The following is a 27,041-nucleotide window of genomic DNA, read 5'->3' as shown; positions in this document are numbered from 1 at the left end:
TTAATTCTTCTAAGTAGAGATTCCTTTGCCTGTCGAGTAGATTGGCGAGAATATTTAGTGCCTTTCCAAGCTGCAGAGCGGTAAGAGAATTCCATTGGAATTTGCGGAGTGTTTCTCCTATGCATTTCAGCGTTAATTGATTTCATAGACAGTTATCTAAAGTTCGTTCGCTTCAAAAATGGTTTCACTTCCGTGCTTTTATATTCTAGAGAGACGCTTGGCCGCGTATAATTTTTGTACCCATCATCGAATGACGAGGTGCACCGTCCAGAAAGGAGTTTCGAAGATTCCATAATGCACACATATTCTTGGTCAGCATCAATTGCCGAATCGTCTTAAGCATATCCGTTTGTCCGTCTTTCCAATGTCTGTTGTAAACATTCTTCTGGCAACAAAAATGAACCTATCGACCTCAAATTTATGTAAGCATTGCAAGTTTCTGAAGGCAGGTGGCGGGCTAAATCGGTCGAAGGACTATACCAGTGCCACGTAAAATGAGAACACCTCTCTTTGCCAAAGCGAATACAAAATTGCCTTTTTACTAACTTTTTCTTCCACTACGCATAAAGTGTAGCAGAGAAATGTACAAAAATTTCAATGTATACCCGATGGATGAATTTTCATATATATTCAATTTTAATCTGGTACGGGTAGTGATCAATGACACTAAATGTTTTTATTTTCTTAATTCCCTTCAGGCTGCCATCAAAGTTCATCATCATTTATTTACTTCTCTTTAGTTACCTCAAGATTGAGATAATGAACCAATCATGCATTACTGGGTTAATAGTTCAGTTTCTGGTAATAAAGAAATGTGAATTTGAATATGAATGTGAATGTGTTTGCCGTTCAGTTTTATTTCATGTGGCTAAAATATCGCATAATAATATCCTTACGCTGAATCTCAATACGAGTCTTATTCAGCATTTATTCTCAAATACTGGGTACAGTTCTCGTCATGGTACTTGCGCTTTAAATACAAATTTTTTGGCGCCAAATTTTTCTCTCCTTTATATTGGCACATATTCACATTTACCCACCAACACTTTTACTCTCTTTCACTCTATCTCTTTCGTGTTTATTGCTGAATGAATGCAAGCATTAATTTTTATAACTAATTATTATTACAGGCGATATTAAATGGTGCGTGTGAGTGAGTTCACACACATACGTCTACTATTCAAATTGTAATGAGTTTTCATGGGATTTGTAGAAAAATTAGTTAAAGCTCATAGCCATCAAACATATTCACACGTTTTAGTCTCTCATCACGAAAAGTCACTTTAAATTGTCCTTTCGTAAGTTGTATTTGTTAACGTTTTTGCACAGTTTCCGAAACGTGCGTGTGTGTCCTGAAGTGATTTGATTTCTTATAAGGAGTTTCGTATGTGTGTGTGTGTGTGTGTGTGTATGTGTGTGTGTGTGAGTAATGTGGCATATGTATGGCTGTGTGTGTATGTGTAAGTGTTAACAATAAGCATCCCGTGTAAATCCTGCTGTATGCATAGTTGAAACATTATTGCCAGACAGTAGGGTTTTCAGTGTTGCTTTAACCGCGTACGAAACTACATGCTCGACATTAGACATCAAATATACTAACGGGTTACTTACTTACTTCCTCTTGATGAGAAGTAAAAAAAAAAATTACATATATATATACAAATATATATATATATATATATATATAGATATGTGTGTATATACACATATGCTTATATGTATATATATATATATATTAATTAGGGGAAAACTTAAATCGCTTATAGAGTTAATTTGTGTCCAAAATTGATACGGGAAATTAATGAATAAATTTAATATGTATTGTAATTAAATAAATAAATAATCAAAAACCAAAAAAAAAAAAATTCATCAAAATAAGCGGTAATTGTTTATTTTTAAGTAATTTTATGTGTGTGTATGTAAAGTGTAAAAATAATATAAAAAAAAAAAAAAAAAATTTTTTTTAAATAACCATCGCATTAATAATCATTTATTTATTTATAAAATAAGCTCTGCTTTTTTTCCAAGTTCTAATGAGTTTCTTATTGCTTAACGAAAATAAAACAAATATTCAATGTTTTTTCATAACGCTTGAAAAATAATTTAAAAAAAAAAAGAAAAAAAGACAAAACAAAGAGAAACTAATCATAAAATTGGTTTTTGTTTTATTGCATTTGATAAATTTTTTTCCTTATTGAAAAAAGTTTTATATCGAGATGCTTATCACGAAAATGAATGAAAATAAATTAAATTAAACGCTTGGGGAAGTAATCATCGTGAAATTTCAAATCAATTTAAATCCATGTTCATGTTCATGTCATGCCTTTTATTCTATTACCAGAGGACTTTAATTTACAAAAAGTGAGATTAAAAAAAAAAAAAAAAAAAACCAAATTGACGCGAGTTCATGATGTACTTTCATTTAAATCTTCCCTTGAAATATTGAATTTTGGAATGATTTGTCCGAGGGCACGCACATTCAAAATGGCTGCCGAAACTTATTTTGTTAAATAATCGAAATTCTCTTACTAAATATTTTTTATAATCAATTTTGATATATGGTAAATAATAATGCAAGAAAAAATGTTCTTCTTAAAGGGAATGACAACCCAATGATTGACTCGGCTTTTGAAAATTTAAAAGATTTTAGCCATGCTTGACGATTATCTCATCTTTCGCATTCAATAGCTTGAAGTTTATTTAAACAAGAATGCGATTTGCCCACAAAACTGTGCAGTGCGCAAAGAAGTACTCATTAACTGGACGATTTTGACCAAATCCTAACTTGCCCGCCTACAATTCATTCATCACCAATTTCAAGTTTTGGTGCTTTCTTTTCTACGCCCTTTTTCCTTCTTTCTTCAGATTGAAGGCCTTCGCGCTACAAAAAATTTGAAGTTAATAAATATGATGTATGTATGTATGGGTAAACAGTACCAGGACACAATGGATATTTCAAAGGCTCTCAATATTATTTCCCCTAATCAACGTATGCATGTATAACGCATTCTTAGTGCCAAATTTATGGCACCGCGAGCGCTTAGTAACAAAAATCTTTCAATATTATTTCCCCAAACCAATAGGTACATATTTACATATATGTAAACAAAAGTATATTGTAATAAATTTGATTTTAATCGTTAATATTAAAAATCAATAAATAAAGAAATAAAAAAAATAAAAAAAATAAATAAATAAATCAAACAAAATCTTTATTCAACGGTTCAGAGAGAAAAGTCAAAAAATTCCGCATTTTTGCCATTGCTTCGATTGGTTTCTTTACGGATTATGTTTCACAGCACATGACTTTCAATATATCATAGTTACTTACGTTATACGCCTGCCCGTGTACACACATCATATTGTGAGTAGCATTAATCTACAGTGTATCATGAATTATGAAAAACAATTTAATCACAGTTTCAATGCTAATCATTAATAATTCAACGCTAATCACTTTCTTATGGAAATGCACTTAAAGGCGATTTATATATACATATATATATATACATATACACAAACATATACATATATTTCATACGTGCTGCTGTGTGATGAAGTGAAGCATTAATGCTATTATAGAACCATGTTTGTTTTTTATGTGCTGCTGGCTTTTTCACTCAAATATGTTTTTAATACAAAAAAAAAAAAAAATTTCAATTTAATAAAATCAATTTATATAAAATTTTTAATAAAAAAAAAGAGAAAATGTATATATGTATATATCTATTAATTTATTTATTAAATTTCACACAAGCTCTAGAAACTGCAATTTTATGTACAAATGAATTAAAGCAATTAGTTGTAGAAGAAAAATTGTTTCATTGGTTGATTCGGAGTCTTCGAGAAAGGTCTTTGGTGGCACTTAATATGTCTTTTGCACTTATATTGTTTGTTAATAAAAACTAATCAAATAAAATGGACATTAATTAGGATCTACACGGACTATAATTGTATGGGTTCATACATTTTATGAAAATTTCTTAAGAACATAGATGAGTAAGACTTTCTTACCCTTAAACTTGGCAGTGTTGGCAGTGTTACCGTCATTTCTCTCTCAACTAGTCTAATATATCTGTCCAGTAACTTTCAATTTGGAGAAAATTGGTGCACACATTTTGTGCATCCACTTTCTATTAGATCCTTAAAGCTGAAGCAATTAGAGAACTAAGATAAGTTAAATTTTAACGCTATTACAGCAGATAAGTATGCAGCTTAACTCTACAGCTTAACATGCCTGGAACCATTAATTAAATTTAACTAATTAAAATGAAAATAGATGAACGGGTTCGAATTATTTTCATTAACGAGCTAAAGATGACACTATTCCTCAACAATTTCCTACAAATTTTTTTACTTTTTATTAAAATGATTCCAATACATCTACAAAAAGGTGTGTTCGTGTAAATCTCTACAAAAGAACTTTACTAAGGCTGTCGCTGAAATTGTACAATGAAAGAAAGGAAAGGAAAGAATAATGAAAAAAAAAAAAAAACAATTGAATCGAGCCTGCAATACTCCTTAAGATCCGATCGAAAGTATTACTCCTTCTCTTACTTGACTTTTCGTGACAATAGTAAGTAACAAAGCTGTGTGCGAAGCCAAGGAGCGAGTGTTTTCGGCGCCCATCATCAGCCAAGATAGCAATTTAAATTCAAAACAAACAAAAGCTCGAATGGACGAATAGGAAGGTGTAGGAAAGAACAGTTTAAAAACGACTGTATGTGTTATACAGATTCTGATGCCTATGTCTCCCAGTTATGTCGATGGAATATGAAAATCAAGGCAGCTTTTGCTTGTTCATAAATGAAATCTTATTATTAAGCAGACATATATTAGGTCGCCGAAGCAAGTTTTTCCTCTCAATGTTAACTGTGTCGGCTTCTGTAGTGACATACGCATTTATTCGTCTAGCACACTCGTCTATGTGTAACATGAAGCGACTTGAGAAAAGGAAAAAAAAAGTATTTTCCAAAATACATTAATTATTTATTTATTTATTTATTATGCACATATTTTGTAAATAAATTTAGAAAGCATGCATTTAAAGGCTGCCGGGCAACTTGGGCCCACGCACTTGAGAGTTGAGCCCGTGACCATTGCTAAACACAAACATGTGCCTACTCGCCCACTGATGCGGAAAATATATTTTCATGTCAAAATATATATTCATAATAATAAAATTTTATAAAGAAATCCGACAACACCAGATGGCCGAACAATAGCATAGATATTCGTCATACACAATTAACTGTTCAAGTAAAATCATGTTAAGTCAACACAACTTGTAAACTGCGTCAAATCTTGTTCTTATCTTAGTCTATCTCATTACATTTAGCATCGATCTCGTTTGATAATTTACGATTCGTCAAAACTAAGTTCAAAAAACATTATGCGACATAAAGTTCACATATGTTCTGAAGATGTATTCAAAAAATAATGTATTAATTAATTGCGCATCAACGTTGTGTCTGAGACTTTGCCTAGGCCGCTATTGGATAATAGAAATGTAAAACAATTAGGTTAGGATTTGCTTATTTCGTTTGCCGACTTGAATTGAAGGTTCACCGTTGCTACGAAAATAGTAGTGTGAGATTTTATAGCATATAGATTTAAAAAAAAAATCAGAATTTGTTGAACGTGAAGACAAGTCATATATAGAGACTTGAAACACTTTTACTTCGACAGAGATTAACAATTTTGTGTACAGTACGGTCTGGAGATCACAATTTTTTTTAAGCAAAAGCGAAAATGCATCTACGTTCAATGGAGACCATTGACCCTATGTGGATAGCGTATTTGGAGATTTCAAAATCGATAATAACCATTGATGGCCAAAGAGGTGGAATGTGATGGCTGTGAAAGACCACTTCAAGGCAGTCGATGGAGATTCAGTCTTTTACATCCTAGAAAACACTAGCTGGACTGTGATGAGTCATTGCTTCATCCGCGATGGTCTCCTGCAAGCGGAAAATATTTTTGCATTCAATTTTTCATCTCCAATATTAAGTAAAGATGCTTAAACAGCCACAGCCAGCTCGTGAATTTGCATCAATTTTGAGTCGTTCAATATCATGTTATGTCTTCCATGTGTTTCGATCTCAATTAAAGAATCCTAACGCTGTTCACTGTCACTTGGGGTTAAGTGTTAAACCAGTTTTGCCTAAGCCAGATAGATAAGTCCCGCTAACGCTTATCGAGCCTTTCTTTAAAGTCGCGTCTAGCGCTCTATTTGGCAAAAAGTAACCTTTAACGCTAACAAGAAATTCATTTTTTTATATAATGGGCGGCAAAGTACTTGACTTTTCGCGACTGTAAGGAACGTTAGCATATTATCCTTTGAATTCTATCAGAAGAGATTTTCCACTTGTATCTCGCTCTGTATTTTACTTATCGAGCGAGCGAGCGAGTAATAAAGCTATTGCTTCACTTACAGATATTGATGCAAACAGTTGAAAAATCGCACGGACAATGTGTGAAGTTTAAATTTCTAATTGGCTGAACAAGAATGGAATTTTATTGCATAGAAATAAATTATGCAAAATTTACCCTTGACCATATACAGATTTAATTGCTTTTTCCTTTTCTTTTAATACGTTTTTGTCCTGTTAAAGGATAATAAACACGCTCAGCTGTTAAGAATATGTGTTTTGTTTTTGTTTTTTTACGCTACATAAATTAATGTTAGTTTCAGTTGCAGTAATGGCTAAATGCATAGACATTGTAAGGGAAGCTTGAAATAGACTAACTTTTTCTGCAGAGACAGACGGTCATACGCACAAATCTCTTTTACATCATCATATCATTGAGTTGTGGTTGTCGACTTGCCAAACGCCGTATGTACACATACGGATGGGTTTGTGTGTGTGTGTGCGTGTGTGTGTGTGTGTGTGTGTGTGTTGTACGAGAACGAATAAAAATAAGACTTAAAGACATAAAACAACTTTTCGTTTTCAAAGTCCATAATCTATATATGTGTATATGTGGTTTAATGTCCTTCTCAAGTGTCATAACGAATGTTACTTATATGCCCACCAAGATAGATGACGAAAATGTAGTTTGTGACATTAAAATACTTCTGTACGAATGCGTTCGCACAACTTACGTTTTCTCAAATGGAAACACTGCAGACTATAAAAGAATATGCGATCGTCTTCTTCATGCGGTTGATTGTATAAATCAGAAGACTATTCATAGGCTGGCTATGCATAAGGAGATAATAATTGGAAAGGTGGTAAGAGGGCGGTTTACTTACACTTGAGTATTGAGTAAAGCTTGCACAGCAGAGTCCCAGCGATAATGTTTTACATAATAAATCAACATATAAAGGTAAATAGAAGAGAAATTAATTTCAATATAAAAACTCCCCCCGCCATGCAAACTCTCATCAGTGAAACCAAGCAAAAAGTCCTTCATGAAAGAAAACAAAATTCGCAAATGTATTTTGCTACAAATTGAAATTCATGCATAAAACTATTTATCTAACAGATTAGCGCAATTTTTTTTTTTTTTTTACGAAATAAAGATAAATATATAACAAACGGCAGCTAATGGTTAGATAGATAATGATGGTAGATGTGGGAGTAAAAAACATTGCGGATGATACGCTTCCTTTATTGTTGTTGTTATGTTGTGATGTTCATTACTTTCTTTCGTTTCTTTCTGAAATTAAATTTTAGAGAAAAGGACGACACAATATTTTTTCGTTCCTTTTTCTTCGACAACTTTTCACATGTTCTTGCTCGTATGGTTCTTCTCTAATGTTTTATTCACTTCAGGGAACAACGCAACAAAGTTTTCGGTGGCTTGTTATTTTTTTTTTTTTTTTTTTTGTTCAATTCAAGCTCAATAAAATTTATTCCTCTCGCAGGGAACTGTTGTTATTGGTGTGCATTCGGTTGCAATCTGGGCATCGTTACTGTATGCTGTCGCTCAATAATTAATTTTTATGAAGTTTGCAGTGTCACCTTCAAAACTTTTCCTTTTTCATTTTTATTTTATTTTTCTACACACAATTTTTGTTAAATGAAAAGAAGGAAAGTGATAGTTAATGCGTATCCAAGCAGTGAGACATCATAGTTGTTTTTGTCGTCAACAAATCAGTTGCTCTATGCTTCACTTATATATATATATTAGCTTTGAAAGTTTGTGTGATTTTGCTATCATCAGCACTTTAAAATCACTTTTATAAGATCAACAAAAATGTCGAAAATTTAATGCAGACAAAAAAGTTGGAGGGAAAACGAGAAAACGAAAAACATAGTCATTATGTCATCAAGTGACCTTTAGTACAATATGTTACTGCTTCGATTTACAATAACTAATGGGATACGGATAAGCAATTAAAAAGAGTAACAGAACTCCAGCGCATCGTAATCAAAATAAAGAAATTTTATTGCGATGCTATATAAACATTTTTAAGGTTAACGAGAACACATAACGATACTTGGATAAAGCCAAGCCATTCGATCTTTGGGTCTTTGAATCGTTCTTACAAATAAATTGCTTTGGAAGACCAAGTATCGCAGCGTTTTTTTTTTTTTTTTTATTATTTCTTTTGCTTTTTTTTTTGCTCGTTGCTTCTCTGAGAGAGAGTGCGTCTTTACCAAAGGTCTTTCCAACAGGGAGTAAGCACAATTTATTCGCAAACGTGTCTTGTTTTGCTTTATGCTTATGTCCATTTTTTGTAATCGTTTTCGAGGCAAAGAAATGGCGTAAAATTAAATGAATTTTTGAATATTGACAGCGAGAAATACCTTAATGGGGAAAAAAAACAGGAATCGAATGCTCTTTTAGTTCTTTTTCCGTAAATCTTGGAGTTTGGATCTTCAGACGCTTCAGAAAATTTTTTTTTATTTGTTCGCTTTCAATCTATTCGTTCAAATTTGGCATTGTATGCATTGGTAGATGTGAAAGTTCAAGCTCAAGGTATATTATTGACATACTCAATACTATTTGTTCAATAATTATTTTAGCCATCACCGAAAGATGAGGGAAGTATGCATTTAATCAAAACGTAGGCGGCGCCCAGAAAGATGCATCAGAAACCCTACAAAGCGTATATGTTCTTGAGCAACATCAAATTCTAAATTCAATTAAACATGTCCGTCTGTACGTGTGTGTGTGTTTGTCCGCCTGTTCTTGCACGCAGGTTTGTATTGAAAATGGACAAAATCAGTTGTACGAGACGCCTATAATGCTGCGTAAATGGAGAACACTCATAAACACTATTTTGTTCACTACTCATAGAAATTTCAATGGAGTTGCTATGGGTGACAACAGAAATGGAAAAAATCGACAGCACCTACTCAACTTTATTGTGCGCCATAAGTTCTTTTTTTTTCAATACCGTTATAATGCGCAAAAGCAAGCTTCAAAAGTCCCATAGAGTATACAAATTCTTGGCCAGTTTCAAATTCGGAATACGCCTAAGCAATACTCGTCCGTTCATCTGCCCATCATCTGCCCCTCTGCGCAACTGCGTAGTATCCTGATAAATGTTCTACCAGTCGCAAAAATGAAAATGTCGTCTACAAACTTGCAAAAAAAATTTGGACGATGCAAACGAATAATCCTAGCAACCAGAAAATCCATAAAATGTTTATATATATGTCGTATAAAATATTTACTTGTTATTACGTGTCCACACGCCACCCCTACGAGGCACTTAAAAAAAAAGGCGGACTTATTTATTTTTCTCGAGAAATATTTACTTATACTCGCTCTCTTCCAAGGAAATCTCTCTTTTTCCAATCTTCGAAGCACTTTTCATATGCACTTTTTGATTAGTTTTGGTTTCGACGCTTCACGAGTCACTTGGTTCACTTTTGGGAGCAGGCAAAAGGTGCGGGATGCCATGCATTGACATCAACAAGGATACAAAATCTAAGTTATTATGACGACGAACAAGACGAACATTGTAATAATAAAAATTTTTCTACATTTTTGTTCTCTCTATGTCTCTTGCACTTGCTATATAAATATCAAGTACATAGTTGCTCTTTATATGAAAGAAAGATAGCTTTGACGTCAGGTTTAATAAACAGACCAATGGTATAAGAAATTAACCAAATATCGAACAAATTTATTTTGTATGACGACTTTTACACTGACCTTTTGGCTTGACTTTGAGAAATATCTGTAACCGGGTTAAGATCAATATCTTTTTTAGGTCGTAACTTTTGGTTGACCATCTGTTAGCGAATAAAGATCGGACTTAGGCTCACTTTCAAGCTAATGCATGCTATGAACACAGCGTACTCATAAAGTTCTTGACCTATGTATATGCATCAATTTCCTGTTTTGGATCTTATGAATTTTTGCAAAAGTGCTAAGTGAAGTTTTCAATAGAAACAATTGGCGAACGAATCGACGAACAAATTTAAATTCTTTGGCGAGTTCCCCACTAACGAAGCATGTATGCACTTTGGGATTTTCCTGGGGTACACTTTCTGGACGAACAAATTTATAGTAACTCCATTCGTTCGAGGATCATATGAAAACGTGAGACCACATATATGCGATATGTTATCAGACGATCAAATAATTTGAGCGAATCTATTTTCGTTTCATTATGGACGGATAATACTTTAATAATACAGGCTAGTGATCGCCTGAATGCAAGTTAAAAAACTGTAAGAGACAAAATACATTTTTGATTCCTTGTTGTTTTCCCTAAATTAACCTAACACTAACAGATTGGTCCGGCTAGAAGCAAGGTACCTAATGTGCTAAAAGAGCTTAAAAAAAATCTCCGAGAAACCTTTGCCTTTGATAATTGACATTGAATTTAAGTAAATCCATCAAAATGCTCATCTTGATTAGGATCAAGTCAGATTAAGAAGAAAAAAAAAAAAAAATACCGATCCAAGGGCAAGGATATACACATATAATGAGTAAGATTCTGATATCAAAAATTTTAGTAAATAGCAGCAGGAGCAGGAAGACAAGAATGGCAAGAATATGTTACGATAAAATTTCAAGAAATTTTCTATCTAATACGTAAAAATCGATAGATTAGCTGACAGGAAACAAACTTCCTTGCACTCTTCACCAGCAGATTTCACACGTATCAGTGTGGCAGAGGGTGGAAAGGGTGCGGCCAGAATGGCATTTGTAAAACGTACAAACAGTTAATGTAATCATTTTTTAATGCAAATTATTTTTTTATCGACTTTTTTGCAATTAATAAAAAATTGATTGATTTTTAATGATGTCACGAAAGGTTTAAGGAAAATGTAATTTTTTTATTTGTTCAATATCCTTTTAAAAAAATTCCCTTTAAATCCATCTGTACAAGCGCTTTTAAATGCATCGACAAACAGCAAAAACGAAATGAAAAAAAAAAAGAAGTAAATTCACGCACAAAACACGAGCATAAATAAGTGAATTACAGTAAAAGACATACGTGTGTTCACGGTGTCAAAATGGATGCGCGCGTGTTGTGCGAGCTTGGAAAGGAAAATCGTTTCTTTTTTTTTTTTGCACAATTAATGTTACCCTTGAACTTGACTTTACATTTAAACGGTTTGGCCTATACGGTTATTTTGCACTAACATACATTCGCAACAGAATTTGTTATGCTATTGAAATTTTTGGCACTCGTAGAAAAGTTGAAAAGTTTACTCTTCTTCTCAGGTTCCTTGTATCGTTTACAAATGATTTCATTTCCCAATATGATGTCTTTTAGTAAAAGTTGGACAACGTTGTGTATATTTATTTTGTTCTTTTTTTTTTTCTCTTTCCTAACTAAACGCAGAGTATACAAAATTCATTAGTCTACTTACAACAAATGGACTGAGCTCCTGTGAAACTCTAAGCCGTATATATATTTGTTGGAATAAAGCGAGATTTTAAAATGGGGTCACAGAGACATACGGTAGCCAAAAGATATGTACATATACGATATATATTAGACAAACACACACACACACACACACACACACACACACACACACACACAGGGCGCAAAATTCTTACTTTATAACAGAAGCCTCTTTGGGAAGTTATTGGATAATGATTGCGATTTTCAAGTAAAGTTCCAGATAAGACAATCCTCTCTTGCGGAAAAGATTTTAAGTTAATTTGATGCCGTTTTGATATATCCATCTACCAGATGCTTCAATTTGCAATGATTTGAATGGAATATTGAAATGCGCATCGTTCGCGCTCGATCGGCGGTAATCCCGACTTCAATTCTCAAAAATCCATAACTTCAACGTGAATCGATCTAAAGCTTGCTTGGAAGCTATCTAAGGCTTCGCCGAAAGACCAATGCAAGCATGCTACCAAACGACTACCACCAATAAAAACACTTCTCATATATAAACCAATTCGCTTTAAACCCATTTTTTTTAAAACAAAAGTTTCATGTTTAGGCGCTTTCCGTCGTACTGGCTTTGTATTGTTTAAAGATTAAAAATGATTAGTCATTTCAGTATTTTTAAAACTTTTCAACTAACAATTTTATAGAAAGTGAGTTATGCCTCTGTCTGTTTGTGCATTTGCCTGCAATAACGAGTGTTCAGGATTCAACTACATTCGTGCACTTGCTCTTGTTTTTTTTTTTTTTTTTTTTTTGTGCTTTTAACTCTTTAACTGTCAGCAGCACCATTTCATTTTAAAATCCATTTACCCGGAAAAGATATATGGAATGCTTTTCATTAATTCTTGGCATAAATAAGAAAAATGTCAAATCTTTTTACCAAACGTATATTGGATATTAAAAATTAAATTTAGTGTTTAGGTAAAATCGCGATTAATTATACGAAATAAATCTAAACAATGCTTAAAGAAGAAATTATATCAAGTTTGAGTCAAAATTTGCCAAAGAAAATAATGTGTTTTTAGGGATGTGTTCGTTCGGCAACGCCATCATGTTGATCTCGTTAAAGAAACAACGTCAAAAAAAAAAAAAACACTCCTCTACTTTCTCTCTTTACATTTATAATAAGAGATGTGGGTATGCTAGTCATTATCGTCATCATGCAATTGCGGGTTTCGAGTAAAGGCAATTCTAGGTTTCTCCACAAGCCGCGTTTTTTTTTTTTTAGAAAATTAGTCTCCGACACAAAAAAGCTCATTAAAATAATAAAGACTTAAATAATTAAGTTATGTCAACGCAATCCACAACGGCTATACACACATAAATCCAAACATATATATATATATATATATAAATATACACACACACACACACACACGCATCGAGTGACTGCTTATTTATGTCTTCGTTGGCTGAAGGCTGAGTGATAATTTTCCATTGAAGAGTTTTTATAAATCGCTTTTATTTAAACATTTTTAATACCATGTCTCCGGGGATGATGGGAAAAAGGCGACGTGTTCACATTTCAAATATAAACTTTTCAAAGATAATCTTCCTTCAAAATGATTAAATATTCAAAGCAAACGCTTGAGTGCGAAGCATAAAAGTTTCGAAGAATGCAAGTTTTGAGAGACATTGGTTGAATGTTTTCATTTTTTCTTCAGGCAACTTCGACTGACTGCATCTATCAGAGTGTCGTGACAATCAACATGTTTCTCTTAATCAAAAAAAAAAAATTTCGAAAATTTTTTAATATAACTTTTTTTTATTCTTTTTAAATATTTTCTCTATTTGTTTATTTTATTGTTTGTTCATTTATTTATGTTTGTTCTTGTTGTAGATATTTCTGGAATTTTCTCTAATAACGTTTGCCAATCAGGCGATAAGTTAATCAAAAAATTATTTCTTCGTCATCATAAGGAGTAATTGTGTATTAATTTTGTCGATACATATGCACAATGCAACAGACTAGATATGATAGAGAGATTCTATGTAAAACAAGAACATATAAAATTTGATTATCTGCTTTATTTAGCGAACAGCAGCTTAGAGTAAATAAAACAAGTAAGAAAACTATTGAAATCATTTTCTTAAGGAAAATCGAATCGACTAATGAATATGCATTCATATGTCTTCGAAAAATTCGTCATTCGAACTCGTTGACGTAAAGTACTCCGCCGATTTGCTTATTCACTACTTGGCGGAACATTGAAATTTCAAAAATTTCACATAAAAAATGTTAATGAGATACTATCAGTTAGCGTGTGTGATTGTTCTTACTATCGGATATTCCAACACAACCGTTAACATATCATGATTTAACAGCGCCCATTAAGCACATTGTGTTCAAGAAGATTCCTCTTTTGCGTAGAATTCATCTCATTCCAAGTCCTCATAAATTATCTTGTGTACCTCTTAGGTGGATAACTTTGCGGAATTAACACTTTGGCAATTAGGCTAAGAGACAAAGCATATTTTAGAAGGAGTTTTTTTTTGAACGCCCGGCAGGCGCCCCAGTACACATATTTTTCGTTATAAAATCGAAAAGCTTGAAAATAAAACTGAAACTTTCTGTCTTCCACCTTCTGTCTCACCTACCATTAGTTAGAACATCTACAAGCATTCTATAGATAATTTTTCAATTTAACGCAACTTTTCACTTATATGCAATTCGATTTATTACATACTTAGTTACTTATTTCAGTCCCGTTTATCGCCGCTCTATCTTCTTGCGTACTTTGGATGGAATATTTAATTGTTGATGTAAAATGAAAGGATTATGACTCATTATGAAGAAATGAATACATTGCTTAACAGTGCTTCTAACGTAGGCGTTCGTAGTAATTTCCTCATTTTAAAAACTTCTTTTGAAAGCTTGTCCTTTCGCTTGGCATCAACACTTATGTTACATCATATATCAATTTCAACCTTGGATACTTCATAGTAAAAGTTACACTATATAGCCTTTCATTGATATGTGTCATAAATATGTATTTGTAAGATAGAAGTGATTTTGAAGTAAAAATCTGACTCTAATGATGACCCCAACCGCTTATTTTCGGCCATACTTTCCAAGATTTGCGTATTTTATAGTCCGCAAAATAACAACAAAAAATAATAATAATATAAATAATATTTATGTTTATGCAAATTTCAATTGCGGATGTGGTAAATGTTATAATTAAAATTTTCTACACAATACTTGAATAGAAGTATAATGAAAAATTTGGTCGACCATAAAGCAATGCAGTTGTTATTATTTTTACATTTTTTTTTTTTTTTTTTTTTTTGTTCTGGTTGTGCCTTTTTAACGACAGCATATTCAAAAATTGCGATGTGCCCACCAAATCGTTTAGTTGGAGTAATGCCAAAAAAAAGTTTTCCACCCATCACAAAAGCAATATTAAATTTACCAAACGTTTGCAACAAAGACCTCGATCTTCAAAAATGAAATAACTGACTCAGATTAAATCGCCCTACTCTGCCTACTCTCCTTTTTCATCTACACTCATCGATTTAGATTCTAAAGAAAAAAAAAATCACTTCAAATAGCTTTTAGTGTTTTTCCTTTTTCTGAGTAATACTGTGACGGAGAAGCCGTTTGTTGGCCGGCCAAGGCTTGCGAATGTGGATGCAAAGGGTAGTAGCAATGGTTGTCCTATGTTCTTAGTGTTATGTTTGGGTAATGTTTTTTTTTCCAAAATGTAATAATTAGATTCTGCAAGTGTGAAATGTTCATAGAACTCTGCAAAGGAAGGTTTTTCTATTGCTTCGCGAATGTTAAAGCGATCGTTAACGTATAGCGGTCTCAACTTTCCAACTTTAGGATCATGTAATTAATGGATTTTTACTTATGACGGGCGCGATTGTGAGTGATGTTCAGTGGTGTACAAATCAGCTCCGAAAACAAGTGAGAAATAGAAAGAAAGGCAGTCAAGAACATATAAAGCCTAAGAGACAGGCAATCAAATAGAGGCAGATAGCTAGACGCGGGCAATAAGCTGGCACACGGAACAAATCTTAGAATTAATTGAACTAAAAATCGAAGGCTTATCAAGAAAATATATTAAAGGCACAGAATAAAGGGATAGATGGATCGAGCGAAGCGTTGAATTAAATTGACTAAGTACCTTGCACGGCTCATATATGCATATAAGGGACAAACGAACATGTATGAAGACGAATAGAGTTAAATCGATTAGATGCGTTGCGCGCAAAAAAAAGGAAAGCGTCCTAGAGGGATAACACGAAAAAATTCTTTGTATAAATTACCATTGGACGGCGCTATACTCAACTTTGCAATGGGATGAATTCTGCTTATCTTTCGCATCAATAATTGCAAAGGTAATATTACATTTATTACAACAACATGCATACCATGTTTCATTCTTTGCTCTCGCAACCCGTTAAATTTATAATTGTGTCTTTTTTCTGCCGGTTGCTGCCACATTATGTGTCCAAAAATACGTACATATCTGATAAATTTGAATTTTTGAAGTGGCGTCGAACAACGAGATGTTCGAAAGGCAGGCAGGGAAATAGAAAAAAGCGAATCTTCACAGCACTGGAATAGTGCTAGGGTAAAACTACTAGGCGGTTATCGGGTTATAAAGGGTATGAGAAATATCGATTCCAAAGCCCACCTCCATTTCGTAGGACTTTTGAATTGGAAAAATCTAGCTTTCCTCCTAGTTAACCTTATGTGTTGAATGTAAAGCAGAAACAAAGCTGAGATGGCTTTAAAAGTACGGAAATTTTCATCAAAGATTAGTTAAAATTTAAGCCAAGCAGCAACAGTTTGAAATTAACTGAAAACACTCACATGAAGAATTCGCCTTCGATTTTTAAACGAAACCACAATACCATTATTTCCAGCTTTATAAAGCAGAAATGAAAACAATAATAATAATAATAATAATAATAATAATAATAATAATAACAACAACAACAATGACAACAACAGACTTTAATTGTTTCCTTAGTCAACATTTAAAATACCTCTAATGCCATCAATACATGACATGACATGACATGCAATGTAAAGAATTTTTACACTGAAATTAGATATTTTCGCAATAAGTGCAGTTAAATACCTTTAAAGTTTAATATTACAACAAAAGGACATTTTATGTTCATCGAAAATATGTAGAATGGCACAAATGGTTATTAGTACTCCACCACTTGATATTGTTGTTGCCATTGTTTTTGTTGATGTGACATCGATGTTGTTGCCGTTGTTGCTGTCATTGCTGCTGCTGTTGTTGCTTATAATATATTGGTATGAATTTATAAAATTGCAGAGCGAACAGAATGTCGAATGTATGGCTACTGCAAGCCCATATATTGTATGTATGTATGTATTTATGTATGTATGTATATGTTTCAACATTTGTTATATTTTGTAACAGTGTTGGTGGCATTTTGTGTGCAACCACATAACAATCAAGTCGGTTTGTTTAAAAGCTTTCATGTGCCGGTTGTCAATGCTGTAGAAACTTTATGCTTAGAACAGCATGCGAAGAAAACAATGTTAAGTGGCATAGTACAACACATCATCTGTTTGGCATTGCAATCTAAGCTCAAATTATTTTCACTAGTCGTGGAAGGTATGTACATTTTTTCTCATATATTTAAAGTTCTTTACTTCATGGAAATACGCATCGAATGCCTTTAAGTTTTCAAACAAGGACAGTAATCGGGTATGTCCGCCCGTCTGTACACTTGCTAAGGTAGAAATTTTACTACCATCATCTAACTGATTATGCTGAACTGATTCTCTATTATTCTTATCAGCAGCAGAAATGAGAAAATCAGATTGATTCAAAGTGAGCAAATTTCGAATCTTAGCGTTCGTTACGGAATGAAAAAATTCCATTTTTTTAAACTTTTGCATAAGCTTATGTATATTAGTTGTCAAGTAAGCCATTGTGTATGTCTCATCCTTACATTCCTTTACTTCAGCATTAACTAACTTATTTGTTTTAAAGGGAATTTGTGGTAAAATTTCTAAAACAAGTATTGAATGCGTTTTATTTTTAGTACGTATGAAAAATCATTTTAGAAAGAAACGAAAAATTAAAAGAAAACATTGCAAGGACAGGAAATTCGTCTAGAACCGAATGTAATGCATTTTTATTATCAGAATGAGTTAGTGTTTCTGTGTTTTTGAGTGATTGATAGATTGTTATACGGTGTCCGCATACGTGATGAGGTCACTTTATTAGTTTCCGAACTCTTCAAAACGACTTTACGCAAATTAATGTAACTTTCTTCTTTTTTTTTTTCATTTTTGATACGCTTTACTGCCACATAGGCAATTATTTATTGTCTCCATTTGGCAAATGTGAAAAGCAATGAGGGTAAACCAAGCTAATTTCAACAATGTCACTAACAGTAACAATTTCTCTACTTACCGGAGCGGTTTTTTGAAGTTCAACAACCGATTGATTCTTTCTCCTTGTTGACGGTTTGATTTTACTTGAATTCAATGTGAATTCATTTACTGGGTTTCAAGTCGATGCGATGAGCCTGTGAATAAAAAAGAAAATAGACTAAGTGATTAGATAACATCAAAGTAAAAAAAAAAAAAAAAAAAAACCAATATACTGCAATAGATTAGCCATAAAATAACTATTTCGATAAGAATGCTTATGAACTGCATACAAAAAAGGTCCGTATACCACACACGTGATCAGAAAAAGTTAAAAACTCATGTTCGTGGAAAGACGTCCTCATATTTATTTTAAGGCACCTTATCAATCACTTACTTTAGTCGAAGAAGTCCCTCATTTATTACATTTTAATTTAACTGAAAATGGTTTACTTTAGTTAGCTTTAGTTATCTCCTTCTATAACCGCAATGACACAACATTAACAAGCGTTAACAAGCAGATTTTTATTGTTGTGTCTACAGTGGTGAAGTAAATACGGTAACGAATCTATTTAAACAGATTAAGCCAGTTTGTCTGCTACCTAGTGTTGTCTGTCAGTAGATCTAACTTTTGGTTGAAAAGCAATTTTATAAGGTGTAGTCTTAAGGTAAGGTAACATCAGGTCTATATTCGAAACTTTCGATCTCATAAACACATTTCCACAAACTATTAACTTGCCAGGGATGACTTCATGTTCGTACCACAAATTGTCTCGATCGGTTTACTAACACGCCTACAATTAACGTTTAAATGGTTGGCTCTGCTTGGACACCTAAGACCTCGAATGTTGGTAGCTGGCGTTAATATACTGAAATTTTCTTCTTTTAGAAGGCGATCGATCATTAAAGATAAGACAGGGCCATGGAATAGAAAGAAGGAAATGTCGTTTACAATAAAGTGAGAGATGCTCATCCACACATAGAGGTCTTTACAGCGTTCCTATTTGTGGCGTAAGAAAATCTACTACTGCTAAGAAGGTTGTCTTCATAATAAATCTAATTCAAGCTTAAATCCTCTTGAAAGCTTCTAACAGTTAAGAAAGGACAATCACAACAATTTCTCTTAGGCAACTTAACGTCTACACTCGTCTTGTTTCCTTTTCGAATAATTTTCATTGAATTCTTTCCATTGGATTTGTTGTAAATGATTGAAGCCATAACTACAATAACTACAATTAAAAACTTATTTTTCAACTTTTCTATCCTCTTAGCATGAAAAGATTTCTCAACTTTTAATCTATTATTTCGTAATATTATAAATTATGTTGAATTTATATATAAATGATCTCTAAGCGAGTTAATAAAAACATAAGTAGTTATTGGTATATTGACACCTGTGTTGCAAATTAAATTTATTACTAATTCCATTATTTATATATATATAATAATAACAATAATAAATTTGACTACATTTTATATATCATTTTGAACAGATTTAATTTGTGCTTATTTTACATGCAAAACAATTACAGTACATGTAGTTTAGGCAAACAAGTAAACATAAAGATATTCAAGGCGGCAACTGATTTTAATGTCAATTTTACAGAAATTGATGTATGTGTATGCGATGTATAATATATACATGCCGTATAATAAATTTACATGTTAAAACACAGCAACAATTTCACCGATAACAAGAATTTTGTATGACTGCGAACAGCAGTCAACGAGTGTTTGGTTCGTTCAGTTCAGTGTGATTTGTAATGGGTGCGTATGATGAATGCTTCAGTTGCTATTTAATGTTCTACATACAAGAAAACTTTGCACATAACACTTATTATGGTTATTATTGTATATGGTTAAGCAAGCAAAGCTATCCAAACAAGAAACATATTTACGAGACTCAGAGAAATAATAATGTGTGTGGCTTGTTTCTATTTGTTTTTTTTTTTTTTTTTTTTTTTTGTTTCTAAATTCTTGTAGTTGTTCTGCGAAGTGTTGTTATACCAAGTTATCATAAGTTATTTTGTTTTATATGTGTTGTTTAAGATTGTTTACAAAACATTTACACATACATATGTATATGTATTGAGTAAATGCCAAGAAAAGGATTGGATACGAAATTGATAGATTTCTCTACCACCAGCAATTAGCTGTTGTTCGTTTTTCTAGTGACGGAGCAAATTGAAATCATGAATATACACAAGTACACTTTCTTTGCCAGGTCCTCCACTTCTGAGATTACCCATATAATACGCGTTCATTCGGTTTGCAGAACTAAAAGGCAAGCATCAGAATTCTCATAAATTATATAGTGAGCGGTCAAAAGAGTTTGCTAAATCTACTGGTGAAGGCAGTGTCAGTTAGTACGATAGTCAGTTTGCATTCTTATGAATAAATTTATACTAAATAACCTCGTGCCGATTTCCACTAAAATTCAAACAAATTATATTTACATCGGAAATGTATTTTATACAAGTTTGTTCTGTTTGATTGATTATTTGGTTAATCTTTTGTTAAAATCATTATGCCGTCACTATGGACATTCCGGGAATGCTCAACAAGTGACTTTCACGAACCCTTTTTTGAAATCCGAATTGTGCCTTGTATGCATCAAAAACCCTTAGTCAATGTTTCTCAATTTTAGTCGAGTCGTTGCAGGTGTTGTTCTCTGCAATTGTCATGAGAGCGGGTGACCGTTTTCTTATTACAATATTGCTCAGTGTGTCCGTACATCCATCGATGTGCCTGTCCGATAATTGGTGTAACTATTTACTGTATTTCCCCCTTAATAGATGTTCCTATATTTACGTTAACAAAACACACATACACATGGAAGGTGTTAAGAAATTGAGCAAAAGCACCGAGAAAAAAATTATTCAAGCTTCTGTCCAATTATTGAAAGCTTCTTGGAGTTTCGATGCTTCAGGTGCTACCTTGGGCGTGAAATTTAAAATTTTTATCCTTTTGCCTTTTCCGTTTATTTCGATAGCCATCGATAACAGAAAATGTGATCACGATAACTTCATTTGAAAGCCTCTGTGAAAACATGCTGTGTACACAGTTTACGGCTTAGAAGTTATATTTTTTCGTCCCCTTCGTTTCACATTTTCTTCTACATAGTTTTCGATCTAAAAATAGTTCTGCTTGAAAACTGTTGGCATAATTGAATTCAAGTTTTTTTTTTTTTTCCTTTTTTCCTCATACGTTTATCCTACTAAAGTATTATATACGCTTGGGCGCTTGAGTGAATATAAAAAGACATATGTTCATCTGCATATGTTCATCTACATGTGTGTGTGTGTGTGTGTTTGTGTGTGTGTGTGTGTATGTGAACACACAACAAAAAATCACTGGCGGCAGTTTTATTATAACGGTGACCGTTAGAAAAAACATTCAAGACAACAACAAACAGTTCACTGAAAATCAAAATACAATAACCGAGAGAAAGATTTTATAGGCAGCACATGGTGCTATGGTATCTAATTAAAGTATCACACCCTGCAATTAATTACAATCTACGAGTATACTCTAATGTTACAACGTTGAAGAGTACTTTTAATATTTGTTTGTACGGCTGATCGACTTTAAAAATTGTAATAAAAATGAAATGTAAAAACTGTACACGATACTAGTGAACACCGTCATAACCTCATTGGAGAGTTGTTTATGCTTTCGAAACTTGATTTATTTGTCTATTGTCGAAACCAACCGAGTACAGGTGCAGTAACAAACCAAATCGCTAAACCAGGTGTAAAATGTATTTTTAAATAAGTGCGAACGAACTGTATTATCATGCTTCAAGTGTAAAATTTTCGCCCTAATGAAAATCGCAAATTCATTTTTAATCACTGTGAGTATGATAATCAAATGGTTGATATAGACTAGCAAACGCTATAAGTTATAGGTTATTGAAAAGTATATATATATATATATATACATTTATATATATTTATATATGTATATATTCCGTTTTTTTTTTTTTTTGTTGTTATGGTCATAAGGTTGGAGTTAAATCACATCCACTTTTTAACCTAAACTGCATTGTTTATTCCAGTAGCCGTCAATTAAGTAAATAATGCTTATACGTTACTAAATCTTTGTTACACATTTCTCGATGTTAAAATGAACTGAGGCAGTTAGTGATTCTAAAAATGTTTACCATGCTCTATGCACCGTTCACATATTGTCTGTTTAATCAATTGATCATTTAGCTTCGTTTCCCTCTATTGAAATGTTTTGCGACTCTTTCCCTATGTATTGTGTTTTATCTTTCCATATAAAAATATACAGACCAAAGCGTCCTTGTCTACTATCTATAAAAATTTGAGTTTTTTTTTTTTTTTTTTTTTTTTTTTTTTTTTTTTTTTTTTTTTTTTAAATCTAAAAGCCTTTTTATGTTTAGTAAACACTTATAATTGTTGTATTCTTTTGTGTTATAAATGTTTTGTTTTTCCTCCATAACATGTTGCTTCAGACTCGTGTCTTTGTGAATGCATAAAGCAATACATTATTATTTTCTTAATTTTACTTATTTTTAAAATGTACATAGATTATGCCTACCTTTCCAGCCAAGCCTTTCAATTTTTCTTCGTCCATTAAAAAAAAAAAAAAAAAATATTAAAAAATATTCATCTACAGGTATGTTGGGTCCTCAATTCGTATTTGTGCAATGAAAGAAGCCAAGTTAGCCAATGAAATATTACGGCCGTAACGTATGCATTTATGCTCCCTGATGTACTTAGTAGTCCTATCTTTTACGCAAGTGGCTTAATTATTAAGTGTTAATAGATGAAAAACCATTTATTTATAAATAATTACGTTATTATTATATATAAGGTAATCTTATTTGCTTTAATTTCTCTAATACCAGATACCTCAAGAACTGTAGGTAAACTGTTTTGCTTTTACTTAGACGTTATTAGCCAATTGCTCTAAGCCCTTTAGGATGCTTATTGTATTTGTGTACCACAAGGCAATTAGTTCTCTTTTTGTTTTTTTTTTCAGAGAAATTGCAATTTCGTTAAATTGATTGTCGATTCGTTGTGAAAAACAATTGCTGGTATTTATGACAGAAATATATTGTTTTCTTCTTCCAAATTATTGAATTTTTCGGATTGAATAAACAACTGAAAAAAGCTTCATTCTCTCCACGTTGCGCACAATAGCGTATTAATTAAGTCAATTCGTTTGTATCGTTTAGAAATTTGTATCGTATCTATGTAAGGTGCGAAATTGATTTGATGATTTTTGTCTATCCGTCCACATCAGATTATCTGTACAAGTTTTATAATGCTTAACGACGAAAAATTTAAATCGGTTTTCTATATATTTATAATGAATGAAGAATTTAGAGATTTGCTTTGAATCGGAATCTGAAATTCTCAACGAATGCCCGAGCAATGCAATGAAAAGAAATCTCATAAAATGTTTGTTTCTAAAAAATATTGCTTGAAAATAAGACACGATATGCAAACTTTATACTTATATAGATCGACTTTGCCGGGATTGAATTAAATCTGCAAAACTTAGCGGATATTATATCCGAAATAGCAAAGAGAAATTGCGAAACGTAAGAAATTTTCTTCGGTTATGATTAAGTAAAAGTGTTGGTATTTAAGATTCGTCTTAAAGCGAATATAATTTTCTTGCTTGTTTGAAGTAAATTTATGTTTCTATGTACAAATGACCAGCTGTTACGGATGTTTATTGAATGGATTTAATTTGTTTAATTGAAGTAAATAAACCAGCAGCAGTTGTTATATAAAATATCAAATTTCGTTTATTTGGTTACATGTATGTAGCAAAACAATTAACAATAATTGAGGTAATGAAAATGCAGCTTATGTTAAATGGTTCAATATTAGGGAAATAAAAAAAATTATACGAAAAAGAAAAAGAGAGGAAAATATAGATCCAGCGTTTAATCTACTTGCTCAATGGATTGTTTCTCAAGGCATGAGAGCTTCTTCTAAGCTCAAGTATATGGCTGCTGTTGCCTGCAAGCGAATCTTTTCATACTCGATTTGCAACAATCTGTCGATTCTACACTTCTAGAATGCTAGAGATTTGCACAGGCGGGAGCTGCTAGCAGACATGATAGGCATTTTAAAAGGTGCTATATATAGCTCACTGATTGAAAATTTCCACTTAAAAAAGTTGCATTCAAAATGAATGTCGCTTCTGGTGGAAATATTGTCCACTTCCAGACATCGTACGTAAGGGGTGCTTTAATTATTTAAGTTTTGTAGATGACTTCAGATAATGAAATTTTGGATTTTTCCAATCTTTTAATCCTTCGTATCTCTTAGAACTCAGTTAGGAGAAGAAAACTCAGGCACAATTTCTTCATTTTTTCTAATTAACTCATATGAACAATTTTCTTATTCTTTTTTAATCAAATTACTTTCTTTCTTCTCTTGTATATGCTGCCTTAACTGAGGATATATTGACGTCTTAATGGTTTTATTTGTCGCTTCTGTTTTATATTTTCATTAAATTTTGCAATAAAGTGATTTTCTCTCAATAATAATTAAAAAAAAAAAAAAAAAAAAAAAAAAAAAAAAAAAAAAAAAAAAAAAACAAGAACAAATTTAGTTGTGCTCACTGTATCTGGATACAATTATTTTTCCAAACTAATTAGCAAACGACATACTTATCTGCTTTTATAAATCAAAAGCAACGCATTTACATTTTTAATGTTTTTAGTGAAACAACAAAATTAATTAACTTCAAATAACAGTTTGATAATTATTATTGTATTTAAAATTATGTCTACGCATATAATCGTATACACAGAGAACACAATGAGCTGAGGATGCTTGAAAACGCGTGAATGTGTTGGCATTTGTGTAGGCTTTTTAGTCTCAAAATTAATTGAGTTATTGCGCATATACACACGCGCGTGTATCATATTTTATCCACGCAACATAGAGCTCTATATAAACAAACACGCACTCACAAACACACAAATGAACACACATTGACCGAGAATACTCTCTACGTTTCTGCTGCTGTTGACTAAATAAGTTCATATTTGTTTAGAGTAATAATTTAAAAAAGAATTCAATAAAGCAAAAAAGAAGAAGAACATAAATGATGAAAAAATGAATGAGATAAAATTCATTACGGTCCGATTTCTGTTCACGTGCGGTATATTCAGTTTACCAAAATATTCGCAACGCCCAGATAGAGGGTTCAGGCATCCCACAGAGTATGGGATTCGCAAAAACGAAGATATCGCCCACAAATTTACAAATAAACTTGAAAATGAGTAAAAGTGATCAAAGGGCACGCCTGAGCAACAAAAACTATGAGCCCTTCTCTAATGTTTCGACCAAATTTGAAGTCGAAGAGTGCTAACAGACGCACAGACGGACAGACATGGCTAAATTAATTCACAATTTCACGCTGATCACAAATATGTAGAATTTATTATATGGTCTCTGAAGCTTCCTGTTGGTTGTTACGTATACTATGAAAAAAAAACAAACAAACAAACAAAATGCGTATAACGCCATCTTGCTGTGGTGGGTACAAGAATGGTCGAAGAGTAACATGCACACGCCTATATAACAATATAGCGTAAAAACTCAATTAATTATCTAGAGCTCGTCTACATGTCGATGTCCTACTAACGAAAAGTAGGCGAAATTTTGAGGATGCGGACTTCATTTTTTAATTTTTTAAACTATATTTACATTTTATGCTTTAATAGTGAAATATTGCACTAGCTATTAGTGCCTTGCTTGTGAAGGAATAATCTTAACTTCATCACGCGTGGATTGTTTTTTGTTATTTGCACGGATCAAGAGCTCAACAAATTCTCAAATTTTTCTGTACTTTCGCACAATCAATGCGATCAGCGCGTGGGTCACACAAAATGAAAATGAAGAAAATTCCATTTTGCACAAATAATTTACGAACTAAAAATTGATTAAAATTTATATTCGGTTGAATAAACTCCGAATAAACTCCATTTACGCTTAATAGCCATTTAAATGGTAATTATTTATACAAACTTGGAGGAAAAAACGAGAAGAAGTTTACGGTCATTGTGGATAGTTTGCAATATTTGTAAAGACGCCTTTGGTAAATTTGTTTTTTACATGAGATTTCATTGCATTCGCTACTTAATGCTTAAGTTTATGTAAATACAGAAACGAACTTAACTTGAATGGTTGACTACTTTTTCGATTGACTAAAGAAAAAAAAAAAAACGATTGTGCTTTTACTTATTTACAAACTTTGTTAAATGATTTACAAAATCAATGTTTCCTCATTAAAATTTTGAAAAGAAAAAATTCGATCAAAGAATTCTATGAAAGCAACGTTTAACTTGAATGAGCATTTACTCCAAAGGTTTGAAAGGAAATGTTTTAGCTTTCGGAAATATTGCCTGCAAGAGATGGGAAATTTCTTTAAGAAAAGTTTTAATAAATATTCAAAAGCTCACTATCCCGCTTTAATGTTTTGCACTGAAACGGACACGGTCTTCACATCTTCATTTTTATTGCTTTAAATCTTAATGAATGAATGCATGGAATTTTATCTTTAATAAATTAAATTTGAAACCAACCGGGAAAAGGGGCAAAATATATGAAAAAAAGCAACAATTTTTTTTTAACTATCGTATAAAAATAACCTATTGATGTATTTCTACATCACCATGAAGAATTACTCCGTGCGTACTCCACAAATCTAAATCTAATCCTAAGTATCCACGAATTTATTACGACGAGGTGCAATAGATGAGAGAATAGACGGAGGTACCAATCGCGGCTTTTAATTCTTGCACGATAGCGAACTAGCAGCTACCCATCAAGTCCACCCCTTCCATGTGCCGCT

At 32.4% G+C, this 27,041-nt stretch overlaps 1 protein-coding gene and 1 long non-coding RNA gene across 4 annotated transcripts in view; one reads left to right on the top strand and one right to left on the bottom strand.

Moving 5' to 3' along the window:
* Positions 1-3,193: 3,193 nt before the first annotated feature.
* The window catches only part of LOC119635168 (dopamine receptor 2), a 50,274-nt gene continuing 26,426 nt past the window's right edge, over positions 3,194-27,041 (top strand). For all 3 annotated transcript variants that reach the window (XM_038029804.1, XM_038029806.1, XM_038029805.1), the window contains exon 1: positions 3,194-3,364. The gene's annotated coding sequence lies outside the window, so the exon portion shown is untranslated. The remainder of the gene's footprint in view (positions 3,365-27,041) is intronic.
* Positions 18,098-27,041, bottom strand: part of LOC119635171 — a 47,252-nt gene continuing 38,308 nt past the window's right edge. Inside the window, exon 3 of the long non-coding RNA XR_005247026.1 lies at positions 18,098-18,352. This is a non-coding gene — a long non-coding RNA (uncharacterized LOC119635171). The remainder of the gene's footprint in view (positions 18,353-27,041) is intronic.

Source organism: Glossina fuscipes, unplaced genomic scaffold, assembly GCF_014805625.2.
Source record: "Glossina fuscipes isolate IAEA_lab_2018 unplaced genomic scaffold, Yale_Gfus_2 3, whole genome shotgun sequence".
NCBI classification, from domain to species: Eukaryota; Metazoa; Arthropoda; class Insecta; order Diptera; family Glossinidae; genus Glossina; species Glossina fuscipes.
Note: the sequence above shows the minus strand (reverse complement) of the source record. Positions and strands in the feature narration are given on the sequence as shown.